Here is a 6,000-nt window from a genome sequence, read left to right as displayed (position 1 = left end):
AAAGAGGTTCATGAATCAATTTATGGACCACATATGAATACACACATGCTATCAAGGAAGATAATGAGATAAGGCTATTCCTAGACCACCATGGAAGTCGATTGTGCAGCTCATGTTCGAAAATGTCATCAATACCAAGTTCATGGAGATCTGAAGCACATGCCACCTATGCCACTACATACCATGACATCACCCTGACCATTCTCTACATGGGGGATAGACATTATTGGGCAGATTCACCCAACTGCATCCAATGGCCATGAATTCATACTTGTAGCCATGGATTACTTCACTAAATGGGTAGAAGCCACTTCATATAAGGTTCTAAATTCAAATAAAGTTGATCAATTCATTCAGACCAATATCATCTGCAGATATGGGGTACCACATGAAATCATCTCTGACAATGGGCTGCATTTTAAAGGAGAAACCGAATAGTTGCTATGACAGTTCAACATTCAGCACCATAAGTCTTTAGCCTACCGTCCTCAAACTAATGGAGTAGTTGAGGCTGCTAACAAAAACATAGGGCAAATTTTGAAGAAAAGTACAAAAAATTACAAGTACTAGCACCTACAATTGCCCTACGCACTCTGGGGTTATCGAACATCAATTTGATCCTCCATAGGAGCCACTCCTTATTCATTGGTATATGGGATGGAAGCAATCCTTCCCATTGAAATGGGTGTTCGTTCATTAAGGATAGTATTGGAAAGTGAAATCCCTGAAGCAGATTGGTTGCAAAGCAGATATGACCAGTTATGCGTGTTGGATGAGAAAAGACTCAAAGCCCTGTATCACATTCAGGGATACCAAAAGAGGCCCAGGAAAGCTTTTGACAAAAAAGTAAGAACAAGAGATTTGAAGTTGTGGGATCTAGTGTTGAAAGAAATCCGAGCCCTAGTTTAAGATGCAAAATGGAAGTTCAAGCAAAATTGGGCAGGCCCATACATTATCAAGCAAATATTTTTTGAGGGAGTAGTAAGGTTGATGGATTTAGATGCAAACCCTTTCACTAAGCCAATTAACATGGATCAACTGAAGAAATACCACGTCTGAGGTGGTAGTCTCAAAGCACCACGTCTGAAGTGGTTGTAAATTATGTTACTTCCCTTTCTAGGTTTAAAAAAAAAAAAACAAAACACAAAAAAAAAACAAAAAAAGAAAAGAAAAGAAAGGGTAGGTTGAAAACCCGAAAGGGCGACCTACACAAAAGGAGAGTTAAGGGAAAAAAAAAAAAAGAGTGAGAGAGCCTGCTATGTTGAAAACCCGAAAGGGCGGCCTAGACAAAAATTAAGACAAATAAAAATCAATGAACTATGTGATGACCTGATCGGAGGTATGAAGGCAACCATGCATTGGTCCAATCACAATTTCCCAAAACCACCATTTGCTCATTAAACAAATTTTTCCAAAAAAAACTCAACAATTCCATTAAACCATGTTATTACACAAAATCCAAGAAACCAAACTAGAAACCTAACCAAACCTCAAGAACCTAAACCCTAAACCAAACAACCTCAAAAACATACATCTTAAACAGAATCCTTAACCTACAAGTCCTAAATAATTCCTAAACACAAGAGTTTTTACATCAACTTTAAAAACAAACATGTTCAAAGCCAAGAAAAAGAAGGTCACTTTGTCTTTAGTCTTTTCTCTTTTGGTTGATCATTGAGTTCTTTTGTGTTAGGTACTTTGTTGTCTTTGTCCCTTCTTTTGAATTCATAGTTGTCTTCATCCTGACTTTCCTGGATATCTCTGAGAAACTGATTTCTCATAGCAACCATCTCAACTTCCTTGTCAACAATCTTGTCCACCAACTAGTTAGAGTATTCTTTAGTCATCTTGTGAAAGTGAACCTTGACAAAAGATTGGTCTACTTGGTCAGCCATCTCCAAGCCCAACAGCATATTCTTTATAGAAGTAGGATTTGTGTCTACAAGAGTGAAAGGTCTTCTTATTTTTCCACCTGGCATTCCTTGTTCATATTGAAATTGCCTAAAGAGTTTATCTGCCTTATAAAAAGTGGTCCGCCGCAATCCAACAATGAAGATGTGATTTGATCTTGGAAATCGAAGAAGAGGGGGTGGACACTTCCACCAATAAAAGTCCCTAAGAATTGAAGAACTGGATTTCTTGCTCTAAAACTTCACCTAGTCACTCTCAGTTTTGCACTCAGATTTGACGACAGTCCTGCTTGGAAAACTATTAGGACCATAATTAGCAATTGTAGGCTTGGCAATCATATCTAGTCGCTCCACCAGCCATATCTACAAAATCAAAGGACTCCCAAGAAAGTTTTGGGATTCTCCACCATGAAACACAGAATCTAATCCTAGAAGAGTTTCTGCCAAGATCAAAGGAACAGGATTGTCACCATCCTTAGTTTAACTTACAACACTTGGCTCGAGCATCCATAAAACTGTGTCTCCCAGAGCAAAGCAAAAAATCACCCACGAAGCATAAGGCCAAGCCGAAATTCTTCTACATATTATTGGTCACTCCATAAGTGCGTTTGTTAATCAATCTTGAAACAACTGCATGAAGATTTACCATGTGTCCTTCAACCATAGTACCAGTGATGGAGGTAGGAAGACCAAGAGCATCAGACAAAGACTCCCTGTGCCTGGGATCACAAGAAACCGCTACAGATTTTTTGTTTGGATCATAGCCCAAGATATCAGAAACTTCTTCAATTTTCGAATAGAGCTCAGAAGTTTTAAACCAAAACACATGATCTTCAAGATCCTAGAATTTCATAGTAGCAAAAAGGAAGTTCCACTTGATTTTGATATTCCTCAAAGCCTTAATTCCCTCTAATTTCTAGGCAGTAAAATTGGTTTTGGTACTAAAATCAAAGCTACGAACCCTTCTGTTGATATCATGAATTGTTGAATAAGAAAAATTGTAGGAGACTATTATATGAGCATAAACGAAGAAAATATTTTTCAAAAATCCTGAAAATGCAAAACACGTGTCCAAAAGGTGTGAGGAGTCGGGCCACCATAGTGTAAGCGTGAGGGCGTGGCCAAGTGCCATCTGGCACTCTAAAAGTGCCGAATGGCACTCCTCAAAGGTTGAGTGGCACGCAGCCCCTCCATCATAAATCCGTACAATTCCATGCAATTTTGCGCTTTCAGACATTTTTTCAGGACTTTTAAACACTCAAAAAGATTTTTTTTTATTTTATATTAAACTAGGGCATTTTGATATGCTTAACCCATTTGTTTTCAAAATAATCATCGCATGCATCATTGTTTTCAAAATTTTCCAAGACCATTGGTTCATGTCCCAAACTAGGGGCATTGGACAATGCCTTATTTGTTTTCCAAAAAAAAAAAAAAAATCACCATCTTTTCCAAAAAAAAAAAAAATCATCATCATCAAGATTTCTAAAAAAAAAAAAATCATGCATTCATTTTTTTAAACTAGGGGCATTCGGCTCTACCTCATTCAAGTAAGTACAAATTCTATAAGAGTCAATCAAGATAAGTTTAATTTGGTACCACAAGACCTCATTAGGTGAATTCTAAATTTGTCTCAGTTAAAGTTTCTACATGGTCAAGGCCATTCCAAGGACAAAGAGTTGAACATGGAAATTAATACAAGATTGTCTAAGGAACACTTCCTTTTGTTTTATAGGAAAAATAAAAATACATAACAAAAATCATTAGGACTCCGGGTCCACCTGTGAGAAGACGTCCTCGATCCACCTCTAGAGGAGCTGCCTTTAGTATTTCCCTCTTGACTTGCATAAAATCGAGGATCATATTGACGGTTCCCAAGTTCAAGAGTCTTGATCCTTTCCTCAAAAGTTCTTCTAGCAGAATCAACAGCTTCCATTCGATGTCCTGAAAAGTCAGCAAAATCAAGTGACAATTCCATCATCAAGAAAGGTCTAAGCAAAAGACACTCAGAAAGCATTATTGCATACCCAGCTCGCATCATTGAGTACATATTACGAAGACTAGGTACGAGCCAATGACTGCAAGCCTCCAATCATTCGCATGCTTTCCTCGACAAGATCAACATCAACTTGAAGTACAAATCCGCGAGATCATGAATCATTCAATAAGCTAGGAAGAAATAAGGACAAAGAAATAAAAATGCAAGAACACACTGGATCAGGCCAAGGGACATTGGGAGTATGCTCTGAACTATTCAAGGGCATGGAACTATACGTTCCATCAGGATTCATCACATCGTATTGCCATGCCAGAAAATGGGGATAAGTCTCCATGAAAGAACTAGAAGAGCTACCCGCATGGTGAGGAGAGGAACCCTTTCCTCTTCATCACCCTCTTCCTCCCCTTCAGAAGATGGAGCATAAAAATCCAACATGTATATATTGTCACCAAGCAGAAATATGGAAAGAAATATACAAGGCGAAAGTTTAACTTAAAAAAAGGGGAAAAAGAAGTACTGATATGCTAGCCAAGCAACCTTGCAGATGAGTTTGAATAAATTTAGAATAAGTTCCTGCTGCTCCTAGCATGATGTAGCCCATACGGGCTTGAGCAATCTCTTCATCAGTCAGAAGGTCAGCCATCCGAACGGGGGGACAAGGAGGAACTGGAATTGTTGTAAAAAGATATGTATGCTGAACTTGGGGCAACACCCGATCGCCAAGATACCAATACTTTCCATGCCCACATTCAAACAATGCTTGACAACCATTCAGCTCCAAAGCCCGTTCACACTCTGCATACCCCTCACATCCAGCCCAAGGATCCAAACACAACTAAAAAATCACAAAGGAACCCAGTATCAGAAAAGACCAAACTATAATCACACACCAAAGATCCCGCACAAAAAGGGGGGGGGGGGAGAAGAAGACGGACTTACATCATTAGCAGTCAAATTGTCAATCACCAAGCGCCAAATTTCCAAAGAATGCTTGGAGGTCACTAATAAAATGCATTAGGGCAACCACCGGAGGAACCTGGGGAAAATACCGCTAACCTCCACCCGAACCCGAGGACCCACTCCAAAATACTCGTACATCCAAACCTAAAAAATTCCACAACACCATTACCACATAGCCAAAATAATTTTCCAAAACCCATACATAGCCAAAAATTCCAAACCTCACCTGCCATGCAAAAGGGTAGCATAAGCCATACCACCCCAATCATAATTCTTGATTTGCCTAATGTTTCTCAAGCTCCATAAATAACGCAGATTCACTGTACAGCCTAGGTCTGGGCACAAGAAAGTCTCAATAAAAAGAAGCATGAACATACGAGAACCCCCAGCCATGGTATCACATTTTGATATGTTCTCACACAGCCATGACAAAGGAACATTTTTACTCTTCATTTTGGAAGGCACTACACCTAGAAGTTTCTTGATTTCATTTAGAGTAAGGGAGTCATGGACAAGGATTCTCTCACCATCTAATTTCAGGCCAGTAATGATGGAAAAGTCGAAAGGTGTCAACATTACCTCACCAATGCCCAGGAAATGGAAAGTACATGTGGTGTCCTAGAAGTGTTCTGTCAAGGCAAGGAGTAATTGAAGGTCCTTGTATTCATGTGTATCTTGAGTCAGTAAGGCTTCAAAGAAAGTGCCAAAGCCCGCATTATTAATGATATTGACAATGCTTCCCACATGCTTTTCAACATTTGGAGACTACCTTGACTCTTAAGACTCTGCAACACAAAAATTTGGCTCATCAGTCCATGACCAAAATCACATGCCCAAAAATTTTCCATAACCAAAAATCACACGTCTAGAAATTTTCCATGACAAAAACCACGTGTCCAAAAATTTTCCATGACCAAAATCACGTATTCAAAAAATTTTCCATGACCAAAAATCACACACCTAAAACTTGCCCATGACAAAAACCACGTGTCCAAAAATTTTCCACAACAAAAACCATGTGTCCAAAAATTTTCCATGACCAGAATCACATATCCAAAAATCACATGCCCAAAATTTTTCCATACCAAAAATCACATGTTCAAAAATGTCCCACGGAAACAAAAAAATCAA

The sequence above is a fragment of the Castanea sativa genome, chromosome 5 (genome assembly GCF_040712315.1).
Source record: "Castanea sativa cultivar Marrone di Chiusa Pesio chromosome 5, ASM4071231v1".
In the NCBI taxonomy this organism is placed as follows: domain Eukaryota; kingdom Viridiplantae; phylum Streptophyta; class Magnoliopsida; order Fagales; family Fagaceae; genus Castanea; species Castanea sativa.
Note: the sequence above shows the minus strand (reverse complement) of the source record.